The sequence below is a fragment of the Lepisma saccharinum genome, chromosome 19, assembly GCF_977018435.1.
Source record: "Lepisma saccharinum chromosome 19, izLepSacc3.1, whole genome shotgun sequence".
Taxonomy (NCBI): Eukaryota; Metazoa; Arthropoda; class Insecta; order Zygentoma; family Lepismatidae; genus Lepisma; species Lepisma saccharinum.
In genome coordinates, this window is record NC_139247.1 from 12,480,487 (window position 1) to 12,501,170 (window position 20,684).

At 36.6% G+C, this 20,684-nt stretch overlaps 1 protein-coding gene and 1 non-coding gene across 2 annotated transcripts in view; one reads left to right on the top strand and one right to left on the bottom strand.

The window, feature by feature from the left end:
• Positions 1-20,684, bottom strand: part of LOC146002937 (uncharacterized) — a 74,122-nt gene that overhangs the window by 6,418 nt on the left and 47,020 nt on the right. The gene's annotated exons all lie outside the window — the stretch shown is intronic.
• TRNAS-UGA (transfer RNA serine (anticodon UGA)) lies at positions 17-91 on the top strand. The gene has a single exon. It is a non-coding gene; the product is annotated as a tRNA-Ser (tRNA).

Genomic DNA, 20,684 nt, shown 5'->3' on the forward strand with positions numbered 1-20,684 from the left:
ACCCGAAGGTCAACTGGCCTCCCCCATGGCGCAGTGGTAGCGTCATTGCCTTGAAAACAAGGGGTCCCGGGTTCGATACCCGGTGGAGGCACAAGTGGTTCGGATTCCACTTTAAACTGTATGTCCAGTCCCGATTAACCTCACTGTGCATAAAGTGGACTTAAAACCTCAACTCAACTCAACCCGAACGTCAACTGGGCAGACCTAGTATGGTGTACCATTTCAGATCGAAGCGCCTGTTAGGCCCGATTAACACAATAGCAATTTCCTAGTATTTTCCTTAACATTTATGCCATGACCTAAATGCTACCGTGTAGAGTAAAAATATCTTACGGCATTTCAGATGCCATATCATATTTCATGGCAATTCTCAAGGATAGGACCGTTCTATTTCCGTAGCATTTTTCGTAGCATACCCAATTAGAAACAAAACGACATCTAAGTCACGAGTATAGATGCAATGGCGGCCGCGTAAAATGTAAACATAAACAATGTACCATTTCACATTTTTAAAAGTCGATAACTATTCAACCGACAGGAGTAACGTTCGGTATACAACGGTATTAGATACATAACAATGGCGTTGCTTAAATACATACTTTACAACGTTTACTGTACACGTATGGACTAATATTTTAGTTGTTTCAATTGTACACACTGTGCACTCAGCATATATGGTGTAACTCGACTTGCCATTCAAGATGTGTACTATATTTTACCTTGTAATCACAATATCTAACCAAATAGATTGATTAATTGATTTGGTGTTTTAAGTCCACTTTATGTACAATACGGATAATTGGGACTGGACCTACAGCTTAAAGTGGGATCCGAACCACTATGTGAGTCCACCGGTAATCGAACCCGAGACCCCTTGATTACAAGGCGACGACGCTCCCACTGCGTCATCGGGGAGGTCCAGCTAACCGAATAGTTACATGAAATGATTCCGTGTAAAATACTATCTGCCATAAGATTTCTTAAAGCATTTACATAGCATTTACGCTAGAAAAAATGTTAAAGATTATTCTTCCGTCTAAAGCCTGCTTTAGGTTGCTGCGGTATTTTTGAAGGGGTTCGCCTTGATGCGCCACTTGGTACACCATTCTTCGTATTCTCGTAGGTAGCGTTGCATGAGGATTTTTGAATAAGTAGCGTTAACGCTATATGAAAGAATGGTCCTGTCGTCAGCGACTGTTTATATATTCTGCGGCTGCAGCATAAGTGAGTGGCAAGAGGCTAAACTCACCTGCTCAGCATTGCAAATTGCCATCTTAAGAGCTGCTTATTTCGCGCTGAAAAATATTGTGTTTATATTTGCATTGGTAGCGTAAATATCACTAGACACAATTGATACAAATTCAAAATTTTTGAGCTACGGTGAGTCACATAATTATTCGGACAGATAAGGTTTCTGAATATTTACTGACGTAGTCGTGATATAATACCATGATAAATGTTTAATATTTATTTTACAAATAAAACTCAATATGAGCACACTGTTAATTATCTTTAATTATGTTTAATATAATATATTAGTAAAATATTTTCATTAAACAAAACAAACATTTTTTGTGGGTTAAACAAAATTATTCGGACACATGGAAGGACAAACAGGAAAACACGCTTGAAAAGCAACGAACAGAAATGTCAATATCTGGTAGGCATCCCTTTCATTTTTAACACCTCGGATAAACGATTTGGCATAATGTCTACCAATTTTCTGGTGTACACTGGCGATATGTTGGCCCATTCATGTTGAAGTCTATCCTTGAGGTCTGCCTTCGAGGTTATAGGTGTTTTCCTCACTTCTTTTTCCAACTTACACCAGAGGTGCTCAATGACGTTCAAGTCTGGAGACTGCGGTGGAGGATGGAGCACTTTTGGACAGTTGTACAATAACCATTCTTGTACTACGCGGGAAGTGTGCTTCGGGTCATTATCTTGATAAAACATAAAGTTACAAAGGATGCCCATCATTTCAGCACTAGTCTTTAGATTTGACTTCAGAATGTCAAGTTAACGGTACCTGTCCATTGTCTGTTCGATGAAAGCCAATTTACAAACGCCTTGGGTCGACATGCAGCCCCAAACCATTACGTGACCACCCCCGTGCTTCACTGTTGCTTGCAAATGTTTCCCTCGGAGCTCCTCATTTGGTTTACGCCACACTGTTACCCTCCCATCTGACTCACAAATATTGAATTTACTCTCGTCAGTGAAAATTACCCGATTCCACCATGTCTGATCCTTTCCTAAGTGTTCCTTTGCGAACACCAGTCTTTTTGTCCTGTTTGGCTTACTTACAAATGGCTTTCTCCTGGCTACACGGCCATGATAGTTTGCCCTTCTGAGCACTCTTCGTATAGTTTCAGGATGACTATGCATTCCACACTCCTCAGCTACCTCAGCACACACAATTGGAGCACTCATCTTTGTTTTTTTTTTTTTTTAAATTTTCCTCACGATTACTGTCTCTTCTCTGGGGGAAAAAAATTCTTGGTCTCCCTGTATGACCGTGGGACTCGATCCTGTCTTCATATTTAAATCGCTTAATAATATCTGCAACTATACTTTTTTTCATTTTCAACATTGAGGCTATTGCACGGTAAGTTTTACCCTTAGCGAGGTGCCATATCACTAACTGACGTTGTTCAAATGAACTTTCCTTTCCTCTTCGCTCCATTTCTACATAGAAAATGTTCTTATATCACAACTTTGTTAAACAAAACGCGATCGTAATTGCTACAGAAATCTACAGGAAACCAGAGTTAATATATATGAACAGTGTATCAATCAATTCGTAAATCTAAATTGTCACTGTATCGCAAACTTACGTTAACATTTACTATGTGTCCGAATAATTTTGTGGCACTATTTTTGCAACGGTAGGGATTCATCCTTCGTTATATTGTTGCTGATGTTCGTTTTTTAACTTTTTATTGTCCAATTTTGTACTAAACATGACATTTTTTAAAAGAAAATCAACTTCAACGCTGTACACAGATTTCACTCCCTTCCCGCTCTTAAACGTTAGAAATTTACTGTGTGTCCGAATAATTATGTGACTCACTGTAAATGTTGTATTAAGCCAAGAACTCACTCACTGACTGACTCAGTGACATAAATGTTCTCCATGAAGGAAGCCCCGGAAACCAAAAATGCCCGATTACGACCCCCATGAAATCGTCCCAAAAGGCCGAGAACATTTAAAAATAGCTCAATCGGCCCTTCCTTAAGGGTGAAAATGCCCTTTTTTTCACGGCCTTAGCAACCGTTTCCAGGGGAATTTTTTGCAGCACACATTGTTTCCTTCAATTCTTTTCTTTATATATAAAATATTTATTGGTTGTGGACAAAATCCATGCACCAGTTAACAGTTCATCAATTGGTATTATATACATGGATGCACATAATATTTACTCACAATTATTCCTTTCATAATAAATAGTTACCAAATTTCATTACACTTTTACAGAATTATATTCGACTTATTAAGATATTTTGTAAGAATATTGATTATCAAGGATGAAGGAGAAGTCAGTAAACAAGGCAGTGTCAGTGGCGCTTGATGTCCACTCCTGTACAATTCCTGTAAAAATGGTTCTATGTAAGTTTCATAAAGTTTGAAATATAATGTCGTCCGGAGTTTGTCGAGATACATTATATTTCTCAAGGATCTACAACACACAGATGAATCAACTTATGGTTTTGAAAAGGTGCCTGAAACAAGGGTGACATCTACATAAGAAGAAGATTCAGTCCAGATACAATTACGTATATATTGTTATTCTCAATGCGTAAATATCTACATCGCGCTTGTTTTAACTAAATGTTTAGGGGGTATAATGACATATAATTCCTTAGAGCTTGCCGTGCTTGTTGTTGACCATGGAAACGGACGTTGCTAGGGAACTTTAAGAAATATTATTTTCACCCCGAAAACTACAGTAAGTGAATTATGCTAGACTTTTCGAATTTCAAAATATTTTCGTCAGAATTTATTACAGAGGAGAGGTAGCAATTCTATTGCTTTTCCGATTTAGTGTCACTATTGAATTCGTTTATACAAAACATCCAACTAACTATCTTGTAACGGTTATTACTTACTTAGTTCATTATTAAGAAAATTGAAAATATTTGTAACATATTAGAGCCCATACACATATAACATTACGTTGAAAACTTTTCAAATAAGCGAACCTCTTCGGCGAGAGCACGAGACGCTCGCTTAGCATTTTTCTAAGTGTGAAAATACCCGTTTCATACTCCCTAACAACGTCTTTTTCCGTCCAGGGTCTAAAAATCCGCTATTTTTCCCCTCATGGCTTTTACAACTTCTACATAGAATAATTAAATTTGAAATTGACATACCTTCTTTAAATATTTTTCTAATTGCAAACGAAATTGGAAAATAGTTAATCTTGATATCTAAAATAACAACAAATTTCCTGCATATGTTTGGATTTTTCTGAATCGCACTGATTAATTTAAGCGCAGATTTGCAATGCTAGATTAAAAATGTACATGATCATATTCGACTGAGGCGACACATGGTGCCCAAGAAAATAATAAGAATTAAAATAACTTGTACAGTGGGATCCATGAGTATTACCTTGCAAATTGTCCATCACTATGCTCGTGCACTTTATTTGACCCATTAACAGCTTCAAGAATGAAAAGAAAACTCAAAACAAGCTGTTGACAACTTCTGCACCAGCATACATAAAAATCCATCGCTTAAAAACACATAGGTTTTAAAAAAAAATAACAATGAAAATAGTCATGGACAATTTGCACGGTAATACTCATGGATCCCACTGTACTTTGTATCTTTCTGTGCTTAGTTGAGAGTTTTTAGTGCCTTCTAACATATTTATTATCCTCGAGATAATCACCATCACATATGATCAAATTTCTAGTTAGGAAACATGCATCAGACAAGAGTGACATCTACAGAAGAAGATTTAGTCCAGAGACAACTAAACAGTCATGTATAACATACTTTATTAGTTCTCAAAATTCGATACATCATGGTTATTTTAATGAAATATACTAGACATGTAATACTGTCTTGTTAGCCATGCATGTAATTGAACTTGGAAACAGACGTTGAAAATGGTACCTTAATGTCATATTTTTCAAGTTGTGACGTCACGTAAAATCAGCCCTGGCCCATATCCATGGTAACGGTTGAAGTTTTTGCGTGCGATGACGTGTAACCGGCCAAGTGAATGCATCACTTCAATGTGAAGTCATGTGAAATGACAGAACGACAGTGCTGCAGTATGCAGATATTAAATACCAGAACAAAAACAATGTCTAGATGAGGATGTGTACTACAGGCTGTGGAAAAGGAGATACGATAGCCACTAACGTTGTCAAATGGTTGGGCGGGAACTTTACGTCACATACCATGAAGAAGTAATAGAATCTGAGCTGATTATGTCCTTTGTGATTAGTTCAGTCAGAATTAGTTTACTTCATCAAATGATATACTAAATCTCATCACTTTACATTGTCAAGTTCATTATTTGTGTTCTTTTTGGTTTAGGTTCAACATCTCCGAAGAGAAAATTATGCTCATTTCTTTGTTTTCCTTGTCCCTGTACATCCAAGGTCAAGGAAGTCAGTAATAAGGTGTGTTATATACAGTGTACACCTGTAGATTAAATTGTATCTTCTCCAAATATGATGAATAAAGAAGCAAACTGCCGGCAAACTAAGTGAGGTGAGTGTACATTTTTATATTACTATTATAGTGGAACCACAAGCAAAGAAACCTGCGCAGACTCGCGACTCCTGTGCACCGTACTCCAGTGTGGAGGGGAGGGGGAGAGTAGAGCATGCTCTTTTATAGCCCGAGTTGAACGGAAGAGGAGGAAGATGCGCGGGGACTTTTCGACGAAGGTTCGTTTTTTGTGATCGCTCTTATAAGAAAGGGGAACTGTGATTGGTCATTTATCAGTAAATTTATCAAATATAAATGTAAACACGTACAGTTTAATAAATAACCAAAATAGAATGAAAAATTAGCAGTTTGTATTTTATTGCTTTATGTGAATATGTAGGGAAAAACGAGAGAGAAATGTACACCAATGGCAAAAGAAATGGTAATTGTGGAGGAGTACCACAGAATCGAATTCGTAGTAGTAGTAGTTGTGGTCGTGTAGATATCGCAATACTATACTTCACTTCACTGACTGTAACACTGATCACAAACTTGCATATACACACAAATGTTAAAATTAAATACCACTCTGGCGGCAAAACTATATAATATCCATATTGTACGAGAGGAGGGAGACGATAACAGGGAGGGTATGGATACAGGAAATGGTATCTTGGCTCTGTGTAGTCTGTTAGAAAGGGCGTGTCTGTGTTTGTTCCTTAACGGGCAATGGAAGAATTGATAATTTGGCGTTTGTTTGATTACTCTGCAATCACAGGCAGGAGATTCATAACGTGATGTTCTTTTGATTATATGAAAAAAATACTGGTGATATTTTTAAGGATTCTATACAGCAGAAGTTTAAAATTTATTATACAAATTAGTAATAGTATTTTAAATATTTGTGGCAACGTATTCAATTCACTGAAGTATTCTTAAAAATATATACTACTATGTAAGACCATTACAGACACAGTAATATTTATTTCATAGAACGTATAAGCGATATTAAAAAAATACAATACTTCTGCAACTGAATTCTACCTTATGGCCAAGTTACAAAGCAAAAATTAAACCATTAAGCTAAACTCCTATAGCTGATCAAAATCTAATTACGGCTTCGCAGTAACGCAACTTAGCTTTGAACAAAACTTCGTGTATATTTTGTGCTTATAAAATACCGAGACGGAAGTTGTCGTATTAATCATTTTACACATCGGTAAGAAGCCACACTTGGTTTCTGCTGCAGAAATTAAAGACTACACATCGAAAGGTGGAAAAAATGTGCCCTTGCATGTTAACCTGAGACTGCAGTGGCGTGCCCAGGATTTTCGAAAGGGAGGGGTTACGTACACTATTTTTGGTATTCATCCCTCATTTTCCCATCTTTTCCTACATTTGACGTTCTTTTTTTTTGGAATACTGGGCCAAAGGGGGGAGGGTTATAATCCCCACCAACCCCCCTTGAGCACGCCACTGCCTGAGAGAATGAAATATTACTTCATGCCAAGTTTGCGTGAAAGCAAAGTTGAAAAGTATTACATTTCATGTTGGGCAGACTTTGATATATTCGCGGAAACATGTGCACTGAAGAAAAAAATACAAGTGCATAGCCTAGTGTAAATATAGCGTACATAAATGCTGGTATGCACAGTATATTATGTTCAACGTAATTGGAAGGTGTATCTTGTGCTGAACTAAAATAAATAATAATAACAAGTGGTGTGCGGTATCTCGAAAAGTCGGGATGGGAAAGAAAAATTCCGTCCCGATCCCGACTTCAGCAAATGACTTCCCTACTTTTTTGGATCCCGAGCAGTCGGGAAATACCGAATGGTCATTTTAAAACGGTATTAATTCCTAACGTTTTCTACATTGCAAGTGTCTGAAACTTTAGGAAATTGTTAGTTTTCATTCCAGAAATGCAAAGACAATCACTTAAGGTGAAAATGACGTGTAGAATTTGAGATTTCCAGATCCTCGGGAAATTTCCCTTACGAAAATTTCCCGACTAGTCGAGAAATTGCGAATAATTCCCGTCCCGAATGTCTGGATTTAAAAAAATTACCGTTCCGATCAATAATATTATGTCCCGCATAACAATAAGTACCTATCGATATTTATTTTCAATTTGTCTGAAGCCACAAAATGTAAATGGGTGGAAATACTCATTTGTGTAATCGATTTCGTGTGTTCAGTTTCTGGCATGGTTTCCTATCTGCATAGTGAAACACTAGCGCATAAATTTGGAATTCATTTCATGGATAAATTCACCTCTTACCGTCGTTTCGTCATCACGAGTAAACAACGGATTGGCCCAACCTATGCTTCTAATAACATTGCGTAAAATATGACTCGTATTGATTGTCCATATCTTACGAAAAATAAATTTTGTGAGGAGAATTGACTACCAGAAGAAAACTAAGACTGTGGCTCATGTTGTTTAAAAATTATTCGTGTGCACAATAAGAGATTTTGACAATATACCGTAGAAAATTATGGGCTGTATCTATCAAGTGAAGATAACATATATTTCCTTAATTTTCTTGTTGAAAACAGAAATGAAGATTGATGGATAGTATGTTAGATATAACTAGAATTACCTTCACCGTAAGTTAGGTTTCAAGTTTGGTGCAGTACATATTTATTGTGCTATCTTAAAAATCGATACTAGGGAACTTAAAGAAAGTTTATTTTCACCCCAGAAACTACTGTAAGTGAATTATGCTAGACTTTTCGAATTTCAAAATATGAGCATCAGAATTTATTACAGGGGAGAGGTAGGAATTTAAGGCGAATGACGAAAAACAATTATTTTTTCATTTACATTCAAAAATGTGAAAATGACAAAAGACGTAAAATATTGCTTTTTCGATTTAGTGTCACTATTCAATTAGTTTATACAATACATTTAACTATCTTGAAGTGGATATTGCTTACCCAGTTTATTATTAAGAAAACAGACAATACTATTTTGAATGTTATGTTAGTACCATATTAGAGCCCGTACACACATAACGTTACGTTCAAAACTTTCCAAATATGCGAACCACGTCGGCGAGCGTACGGAATAACAGAAAACAATTACTTTTAAATTACGTTTAAAAATGTGAAAATGACAAAAGACGTACTAAATACTGCTATTCCAATATATTTTAGCTATTCAATTCGTTTATGTTAAATATCTAACTATTTTAAAACGGAAAACATTTACCCAGTTTATTATTATGAAAATAGACAATAATATGTTCAATATTTGTACAACATTAGAGCACGTACACACATAAAGTTACTTTCTAAGCTTTTCAAATAAGCGAACTTATACACATGCTCCCTTCATCCAATGCAACATGCAGACATTTTCAAAGTCATTAAGGTCTATGAAGAAACCCCATCTATAACATGATTGCGCCCACAACGTGGCCGAAGGTCACGCATGGGTCACGTCGAAAGTACGCGAGTCTATATATATAAAAATGGATGAATGCGTGATTAGATGTAGGTTTGTTTGGCATAAGTCGAACGCCTGGAACAATTTCAACCAAACTAGGTACACATATTGATTGATTGATTGATTGATTTAGTTCATTTTACTACGCATTTTGTGCCTCTTGCCTCATTTGCGAAGATGGGATGAGTGATGAAATGATGAAATTGATGAATGGACATTCACAGACAACCAAGCCCGAGTGGGGTTCGAACCCAGGACCCTTGGAGCCGCAGCGCGATGTTAGGTACACATATGACTTACAATCTGGAAAGAAATGTTGTGGGGGTAAGACACCCCTGACACCCCTAGAAGTGTGGGGTGGGAAGGGGTGACATGTAAAAATAAACGAAAAAGACAGATATAAGTGTAGAATCCATAGCTTTCGGGGTCGCTAAAGTGAACAGTGGCACTCCCAATGCCGTTCAATTTATTTATTCTTGCTCCTGGAGGTGAAACTAAAAATGTTGTTTATAATCAAGTTTTGAGTTAAATTAATATTATAGTGAATTTGTAAAAGATTTTAATTTATAATTTGTATACTGTACTTATACTTTTAAATACCTGTAAATAATGTTAGATACATTTTACACTATAGTTAGAATTCATTATTTTCCTGTCTAATAGAATATTGGGATAAATAATTACCCGGGCAACGCCGGCCAATCAGCTAGTAGTAAATAAAGACAAAGACCATAAAATGTGCGCTACAACAATTACTTCAAAAGTAAGCGTTCTATGCTAACTGAATGCGTATGATTCCTCTAGGAAAATATCACATTTTTTAAGCATTTAGAACACATATAATAGATAATTAACGCAATTGCAACCACGCAGGATCTTTCCACATGAATGTGGTAAACATACTGTTACCAACAAATTAGGTAACAAGGAACGGTATTTGAAACGTCAGGCGTACATTCCTCTTCTGATGTACAATTGTCAGCTGGTAAATTTAGCAGTTACCATCCCAGCAATGACTTGAATATCTGCCGGAGACTGCGGACAATACTGATTGTTTGGTCAGAGGATTTGAACCTAATGTCTTCTAAAAAGAAAAAAAATAACCAAATTAATAATGTTGTAGCGACAGAAAAGTACACTGCTGGACAAAAAAACGGACACTTGCATTTTTGTGATAACGCATAAATAAATTCAGATTCGAAGGCTAACTAAATTATTGGAACTATATTCAACAGAAAACACACTTTTAGGATGTTCTGCATACATTAATAAGTTAAATTAGAACAAAAACGAAAGTTACAGAAATCTACCAAACTGAGAGCCTAATTCATAAGTAATTGCAATTCAGATGTCAAATATTTAGGTGTCCCGTTTATTTTGTCCAGCAGGATATATCATACAATTGTCATACTGCAGTATGATATCCGAATAATCCATAGAAGGAAAATGAAGCATATACAATGAAAATGTGCGTCATGTGTTTACTCTAGATCAGCGTATTTAAATATATTATCTAGGGCATAAGCAGTTGGGAATTTTTTCCTTCGTTTTACAGACTTACAAAGCACTGATATCTGGACACAGAAAACCATGTGTATGATTCTCCGTGCGACTCGCGTTGTGCTTTACCAGTGCGTTCCTGTAATTGCCCTGTCATCAATTTCGTCTTGTCACCTTTCGTCCTCGGCTTCTTGATTAGTCAAAGCGGACAGAAAAGCAAATGAAATTAATAATAAAAAACTTTCTACCTGAGCACATTCGGTTTATTGTACGTTGAAACATTCATCAAGATGCCAGTAATTTCAATTTCTTCCACATAGTGCAGTAGTGTATTATTTTAAATTCATATCATAAAACTTTCATAACTCTAAGGGACATTTTACACCAGAGCGAAGAGAGACACGAGACAGGCGTCAAGCGACACGCGCGTGCGGTGAATGTTTCCTTCAGGCTGAATGTGCTCTTGTCGCTTGCCGCTTCGGTGTGAATTCTCCGCGTCGCTTTTCGCCTGTCGCGTACTGCCTGTCGCTTTGGTGTGAAATCTTTCTAAGATTTAAAAATTACAGCCAAAAGCACAAATTATTTTACCCCTTCTCTCAAAATATTTAGAAGTGGGTTTAAAGCGTTTCGGCTAGGCGAGATTTGTTTCTTTACAGCAATATATTCACTTCGATCCGGTTCATGTCTGTGGCAGAGGCTTCAACTGAACGCATGCGTCAATTATGGGAAAAAGGACAGCATGCTCTGCGACGACATTAATGAGCATTTCTACATTCTTATTTCTTCATATATGAGAAGTATTTATTTTATACGAGAGCGCTCAATTACGCTTATATTACATTTCTTGGATCTGAAGTGAAAGAAAGTAATAATTATTTTCCCACAATTGACGCATGCGTCACTTCAGATCCAAGAAATGTAATATAAGCTTAGTTGAGCTAGTAGTGGTACTTGTGCTATTATAAACTCAAGAAAGGAAGAGCTCTCCTCCAGCAGAATTGTCTACACTTAAAACTAGCTCAACATGCCCATATGAGCTTCTTGCTCTAGTGTGGAACCCCCTCTAATCTAAGAATTTTGTAAAAAAGCCCTCATGGATTCCATGAGAAAGGAAGAGCCCCTCAGATTGATATGCCTATACTTACAAAAAGGCACTTCTGTGAGATTGTTGTCTATAAACTTGTCAAAAATATGCCCCTCTTGATATTTTTTTGGCCACACTTAAAACTAGGCCAAGACACACACACATACACACACATACACACCAACACCTACACATATTTACTTCCAATTTAAGTTTAATTGGACCTCAGCCTCAATCCAATATTAAAACAATGCAATATGCAGAAACCCTCTAGAATTGCTCCGTGACTCTCTCATTTCTTACATCATAAACATATGATTTTTCTCCTATGAGAATAACACTACATATGGTGTCATCAGGTAAAGCCTCATGAAATTCACAGATAATTTTAATGTTTGTTCTGTCACTCACCACAACTTGTTTTCTTTTTGAAGTGTTAATTACAAACATAGGTCTCTGTGCTTTGAATTCATCAGGTGTGTAGTACATGTCAGTATTGCCTGTAGTGACTCTCTTGAAAGCCGAAAAAGCCTCATATAATTTGAGGAAATCATTCTTGGACATGTCTAAATTATAATTTTCTCTAGGAAATACCTCATTTCTGCCATTTTTAAGATATATGTTCTTGATGTTGCAGCTATCAAATTTACTTGAATTTTTTTCCTGATTATTGTGTCTTCCAGTCTGAAACAGTACCACTACAAAATCAGGCATGTCATATTGTATGCTGGAGAATGAATTTGTGGCATCAAACTCATAATATGTACCAGTTGCGGGCTTCTGTACACATTGATATGTATAAAATTGCAGAGGAATCTGTGGATTTTTTATTATATCTGCTTTGTATTTAAGAGCATAACTGGCCTCGTACTCAACAACAGGGATTCTTAACTCCATAGTCTGAATAATGCATTTGCCTGCATCTGGTAGGGTATTAGGCAGAGCTTCCCCTGCAGGGTTTAATGCACTGTACCTCATCAAAGCATTGTTATCATTTGCAGCTCTTCTAAATGTGATTCTTAACCCACCCTTCCACATAATTTCTTTGTAATCTGAGAAGAATCCTGGCAACAGGCGCATGGGGAACAGTACAGTGTGGTTTTTAGATAAAATCTTATCACCAGCCTCGAATCCTCCTATTTTGTAGTATGAAGCCTCGGTTTTGGATAATTTTAATGTGGCCAAAGCTGTGGAGGTAATGCCGGGATAATCCACTCTGTTTATAACAACGCCATGTTTTCTGATCTCAATTTCAGAGAATAGATGTGGCACAAAATTGTCTACAAGTCTTATATTTGAATTTGCCGGATAATCGGTACCATCGAGCTTTACAACATCAAATTTGATGTATAGATCTGCTCTGTGGGGGTGTATAAAGCCATCCCCTACATCAAGATCAACCTCAATCTCTGTGTTGGGTTGATTTAAATTTGCAAATGTCCTCCTGTTTGGGGGGAATGATTGTAGCTCATAACTCTCAATATTTTCCATTGTATGTATTTTTATTTAAATGTTAATCTCTATGATTGCAGTTGTTGTGGCTCCAGCAAAATCAACTAATTCTTCTTTTTCATTAGTGACCATCAACTCAATGTAATCTATTCTGTTATGGCACACAGGAAAATATAATGTTGGGGATGGATTGTAGATGATGGGCTCCATGAATTCAGAATTAGGTTTGAATGTTGCAATAATGCCTGTTTGTTTGTGAGTGCCTATGCCATTTGATTTGGTGATCATACCCTCAGCCACATTGCAGTGAATATTCAGAGTTTCTATGGCTAAGAATTTAGGTATATTCATAGCAGTGTGTTTGATGCCTGGTTCAAGTTTTGTGTTGTTCTCAAAGCCTAACAGCTCTCCTATAGTAGCCAGATCCACTGTTTCTGTAGCAGATACAATTTCTACTCTGTGAGTGACAGAATTTTGACTTAACACTACACCTCTGGGTAATTGAGCATTTAGAGTGGATAGATTATATTGCCCTGGAGTGATGACAATTTTTTCATCCCCTACTGCAATTTTGTTGTTGTGGTGTGTAATATTTGGGATCAGGTACATGCCATAAAATGCCCTGAGAGCTATTGTTTTGGGATACACTATGTCATCATGCAATTTGAGTTTCAATATTGAATTTTGGCTGGTGAGATGGAATACCCCCATGATGTTTTAAATACCACAAGGCTTTTTGAAAATCTTCAATTGATGGTTTATTTATTTGAGACATATATCTAAGAACAGATAAACACAAATGTCCACAATTAACATCTTTGAAGTTTTGAACACGGGCATTATTGTAATAAAGATTAGCTGAATTTAGATATTTTACTAAATTTTCAGGTGGAACACCTCCAAATGAATCAAACACAAATGCCTCATTTTTTAAATATTTAAGATAACAAATCCAGTGAGTGCCCTGATTTTTGTACTTATCCAAATTAACAATGCCACACTCTTTGTTGAGTGGCTGTTCCGGTAAAGAATCAGACATGTACACACCTCTAAAATGTTTGATGCCCAGTGGCTTGATTAAAGCTTCAATATCTTGGTTTGTAAGCGGCTCTTGTTTTTTTTAAACTTATTCATGGCTCTCTTAACACCTTTGCCCTGTTTCTCCATGGCCAGGTTATGGCGCCTCTGCTCATCTAATTCTGCCCTATTTTTCTTGGCATCTATTACTGTTTTTGCTATGGCGGCTGATCCCCCAGCCAAGCTCCCAACAGCCCCGAGAGCAGCTAAGATGGCAGGGATGGTAAATATAAATCCCCCCACATGTGATTTTTTTCTTGATTGCTGTAATTTTTTTAATTGGGGGGTACTAAGCAACAATTTCATACCATGCCCCTTGGCAAGACAAGAGCTTTTTTTCTTGCGCTGCTTTTTGGTCAAAAGACTGTCAATAGTTTTAAGAGATTTGAGACCTGCATAAGGTATTTGATACATAACACCCTTAGCCCTCATTGTAGGTTTATTATATACATATTCACAACCCCCACCCCAATTTTTGTTTGGTGCTCATAGCTATGGTGGTTCCCAATGCTGCTATTTTTTCACTTAAAGAAGCATCTTTGCTTACAAATCTGCCAAATGCAGCCTCTTCTAATTTCTTGTCTGCAACATGTCTCTTGTCAAGATCAGAATGTGTGTTGTATGCAATATCATGGTCTCTACAAGCAGCATCTAAAGGATTAACACCAGGATCCCCTCTGTTTAATCTATGGTCCAATTTTGTACCGGGACCACAATATTGATAGCCTGGAATGTGTAGTTCAAATGGCAGCTTGTTTATAATGTCATTAACAAGGCCCCGACCCTCAGAAATATTCCAAAATTTAGGTGGTAGAGTATTAATAATTTTTATGAGATATCCAATCCCCTTAGGGTCATTCACTATAAAATTAGACAATTTGGTGCTTATCATGTCCATAATTCCAACCTTTTCATTGTAAAAATTGTGGTTCCCAGCATTTTCCTCCCCAGCTATCACCAATAACCTATCTACAAGTTTCCTGACATCATCAACCCACACAAATTCTTTAGGCAGGGTGTTGTATTGTTTGATTCCACTGCCAGTCTTGATTTGAGACCATATGGGCTTGATTAAATTATTGTATTTTGCTCCACTGCTCGACTTGACTCTTTTTTGTGTGGGATCATTGTTCTGGTATAGAGCATCTGATTTTATTAATATTTCTTTGTAATCCTCATAATCTTGATCTGTATAGCTGCCAGGTCTCTTCCTGGTCATCAGTTCCCATAATCCAGGTGTGCCGGGGTACTTAACAAAAGCACCTTTTTCTCCAAGTCGAGATTCTGAATATACAATTATATCATCTCCCATAAATGTTACTCTGAAATTGCCAATTCTATGTATGATGCTGCCATCAAGCTCTGTGTCAGCATATAAGCCAAACACCTCATCTTTATTGTCTTTAGGTGTGGTTAAATATTTTTGAGCAAGAAGACCCAATTCAATAGGATCCTGACTAGCCTCAATTCTTCTAGGAGGACTAGGTGTATGAATACTGGAAAGTGGGGTGAATGGATAATCTAATATGTTCCTAGCAGCTACAGGTACAAGCTCTGTGAGCAAATTTTGATTTTGCTCTGTAACAGTTTTGATATTCTTACCTAAATTATTAATAGCATCAATTACAGGCTGTTCTGTTTGTTTGTGTTTTTCATAAATTCCACGGTTCTCTGATTTCCATCCCTTAAATCTTTTTACAAGATAATCTCTTAACTTATGATCATCAATGATTGGCCTTTTCATGTTTATTTATGTTTCAATGTCTAGAAAATTGTTGATTTTATTTCTGTATTTGCCACTATTGGGTGTTCTTGTCATATCAATTGTGACAAAGCCATAACTGTCCTGGTTCCAGCACTTACTGCAAAACTTGGAAAAATCATTGTAGCTCAGGTCCCCACCTACATATTCATCATGTATGTGTTTGAGGTTGGTATGGTCTTGATGAAATACACATATAAAATTGCTGTTGTCCCGGATCAGTTGCTTGGGTATTTTTGAAAAAGTCTGTGCCAGGTAGAAGCAATCAATGTTTTTGTGCCGGCTCTGTGTAAAGAAGTTCCTAACCTTGTTTTGATTATCCAATATAATGTCATCAAACACAACAACAGAATTATCGAGACATTCATCAAGTGGCTTAACATCTGGTTCAAAAGTGGCAATATCCAATCCATCATATAGCTTCATCAGCTGCTGATATTTTAATTGTTCCAAGCTCTTAGAGAAGATATACAAGTGCCTGTTTTTCCAGTCTAACCAGTTGGGTGCTAATAAAAAATTATCAACCATTAGTGTAGTTTTACCACAAGCAGATGGCCCAACAATAAGACACCTAATATTATCAGGTAGCAAGTTGCCATTTCTCTTATTCTGTTGTTCAGGTTTTGGCAGCCTTTTTATAACATCCCAGGTGCTCATATTATCACTTTGTTTGCATCGATCCAGCTGTTTTCCGGATGACCCAGCCATTTGACAAATAACTTGTTGCCTTTTCTGCGGATGATTTTTTCTATGAGATATGTGTCAGGCTGTTTAGTTTTGCTGAGCTCTTGTTCATAGAACCTGCCTTTGAGAATTTCTCCTCGGTGATCCTTTATTATATAAGTGTTAAGGGTCCCGGGTTTAACCTGAACCACTGTAAATAATTCAGTGCTCCAGTTTCTTGTAAAGCCTCTCTTGAATAAGTGCTTATATTTGCTGATTCTTACTTGATCACCTACCCTGTATTTGGCCTTTCTTGTTGTTGGCTGGTATCTAGGATAATAAACAGTACTGATCAATTTTTGCTCATCAGATGAAGTTACTTCAGAGGGTTTCATGTTGATTGTGGAATGGACCGAGTTGTTATATTTATGTAGAAGTTCTGGAAGAATATTAATCCATTTATAATTACCCTGCAGTGTAAATTGTTTATACATAAGATTTTTTAAGGTTCTGTTGAATCTCTCTACAATTGAGGCCTTGAGGTCACTGTAACTCGAATAATGTTTTATTGCCTGGCTTTTAATAAATTGTTGAAACATTGAATTATAAAATTCTTTGCCATTATCTGTTTGCAAATAGCGCGGGGATCTTCCACTCTGATTGATGATTGTTCTCATGGCTTCTGTAACACATGCCCCAGTCTTGGATTTGAGTGGCATAGCCCAGGCAAATTTTGAAAATGTATCTATTACAGTGAGTAGATACTTGTAGCCCTTGTTGATTTTGTCTAAGTTTTTCAACTGTCCACTTGCCATTTCAATCAAGTCGCTCTGCCATAAATCATCTATGCCCTTTGTGACTACTGGGAGTCTCTTAAAATTATGTCTGGCCTGTCTGTGTAATTCATCAACAATAATTTGTCTAGACATAATATGTAAACAAGAATATTGCAACTATGGGGTGTTCAGCAGCTGATACTGCAGGATTTTCTAAATATAATTTGTCCCCTATCTGTATTTTAAATTCCAGAGAGCCATCATCTTCAACATAGGCTGTTTCCAATGTATTCGGGTCTGTAAAATCCTCCAATTCTACACTGGTGATTTTTGGTTTGTTGTCAGCATTTGTTATTGATAAGGTAGGGTAGTGGTGTGCCTGTGGCTGAAGCCAATATTTGATCTTGATTGGTCTCAATGTGCCCCCAACAAAAAATTGGTAATAAAATTGTGCAGGGGACAGCATATATATTTTGCCACCTGGTGTAAATGGAGAATCATATTCTTTGTTGGGGATGCTGTACAATTCAAGAATTACTGAATGTTTAGGATTTTCAATTATGCCTGTTATTTCTTTTTCTGCTGTTAGCAATCTGCTTGTTACAGATTCAAGGTGCTCATTGATGGTCCTAACAATCTCATCGTGCCCAGGCTTGATTCTTATGTCCACAGCAAGTTTCTTGTATTGTTGCACAATTTCTTGTAGCTGTGTAGCAAAAACAGACAGAGCATTTGCTTGATTGGATTCCATGGTCCCTAGCTGTTGCTTGATATTAGCTATAATTTGTTGCAAATTTTCAACAACTGCCAATTTTGAATTTTGAGCTGTAAGATCATGGACCTGCCTTCTGATATCCTCAAACAGGGCATGCAGTTCATTAATATGTTGATTGGTTGGTAGAGTGGCCACTGTCTGAGTGAGATGTTTGATCTCTGCTTGGATATTCTTGATATCTTCTGATTTCAATATCCTATTCACTGCTCTCTTAATATTTTTAAGTTCCTGTGATGTGGGCAGATTTGATACAGTATTTTGTAAAAACTCAAGTGCCAATTTCACATCATTTAATTCAGAAGCATGAGCCACATTTTGCATAGCATTTTGGAGCAGGGCTATATCTGCCTGAGAGGGTGTGGATTGTTGTAAAATTTCAAGTTTTGTTTGGATATCATCTATCAAGTGATGAAAATGAGATAATTCAGATTCAGTGTTGAGGTTTTCAAGCTTTGTGATTTGTTGCTGGACACTGACAAGAGTATCTACAATCCCAGGCAATCGGGATTCAAGTACATTTGCCAAATCACTTTGCACTGCTGCTATTGTACCTTCAAGATGGGTTATGGAACTTTGAATTTTTCCAAAATCTTCATATGTTTCAAGTTGCAGCTTAATATTTGCCACACTCCGAGTTATTGCATTTAAAGCATCAGAAGATGGCAAATTGTTCATAAAATTTTCAAGTGTCTCAATTTTTTCTTTAACCTCGGCTATGGCATTGTTCAGAGGGTCCAGATTAGGTATTTGGAGTGACTGAATCTGTTCCTTTAGAGTGTAAATCACTAGATCAAAATCTTCTTGTGATTTTATGCTTTTGACAATTGTTTGGAGTTGTGCCTGGACATTATTTATTTGCTCTTCCAATTGTTGTTTCAATTGCTCAGAATTGGTGGCCTGGGTCTTAAATTTGGCTTGAAGAGCTGCAACAGCCTCTTCTAAACTTTGAAAATTATCTAATGTCGCCAGGTCAGTATATTTCTGAAGCAGCAACTTGAGTTCAGAATCAATTTTAAGAAGAGGGTCCATGCATTGTGATTGCAAATTTGTAATTTCTAATTGAAGACTAGCATTGAGTGTGGTTTGTAAAGCTTGTAAATCACTTCTTAATTTCTTGACTCTGACATCAAGCATCAGAATCTCATCACTGTGATCTTCATGTCTTGTGTGGCCAAAAATATCATTAGGCATTTTGTTTAGTAGTTATTTATTATAGAGTATCTGATTCTTAATTCTATAAAAAAAGGTATAAGCTTGTCATAAGATCCCGGGACTTCAATATATAAGCAATCACCAGCAGAAACAGTATAAACAGTGCCAGAAACCATGTTTGAGTGCTTAATTCTGTAAATATTTCCCCCTACTGAAATTTTGACATCACCCTCAGGAGTTGTAATAAATTGCAATTGCCCACCTACAGGTAATTGGTAATGATTTAAATTATTGTTAAATATGTACAATGTTTTGCCTGTTTCATCATCAACATCTGTAAGTATGCTGTTCAGATGAATAATTAACAAGCCACTCAGTTTAGACAGTATATCAGGAGAGGGTTGTGGTGGTGGCAGCTCCATAATACCTTGTTTTTTGAACCCAAATAAGTTCATAGGCATGTTTATTTATTTCAAATCATGCTCTGTGATTGGGCATTGATTGCCATCTTTTAAATCACAATGCCCCCATGGTAGAGTATGTATGCCACATGATAAAATGCGTCTCTTATCATCATGTGGGTCCAGAGCCACTTTTCTTACAACATTTGAAGTCAATAAGTGATCCACACTCTGGATTCTGGATTCTGATGTTCTGATTAAGCTCTGGGATTTGAGGCAATTTTTATAATCTTCAAATTGGAGCTCTTTTTCCACAGCTACTTTGCCAATACCCTTGGCTTTTTTGACAACAGCATTACATGTTTTAAAACTATACATCTTGGCACTTAACCCAGCAAATTCCACAATAACATCACCAAGTGTCTCATCTTTTAACTTGCCGGGCACTTTTTTGTTGTGGGGTTGAATATTCAAATGGCCTGGCAATTCACTGGTATCAAAGTATTGAAACAATTCAGGCTGTGACATATCTTGATAAACATCTTCTGTTTGAATATCAAGAATAAAACTAACCGTATCCATGTACATCAGTTTTACATTATCACCATAAAAAGGTTTCAACACATTATAATACAATGTTAACATATGTAATTTGGACAATTCCAATATTGCAGCCCCTACATAAATAGGTTTATCAAACTTAATTCTTGTTTTTTTCATGTTGAAAAGAGCCATATCTTCATCATAAATTCTTCTGTAATTGAAATTAGGCTTTGCAACCAATTTTTTGCTCAGGCTGGGGTCAGTAATTATTTTAACATTGGTATGTTTTCTGACATTTTCAATTGTTTTGCCATATACAGAATTTACCATCAATTTAAACAAGGTCTTATCAAATTCGCTCTTTGCAGATGTTCGAA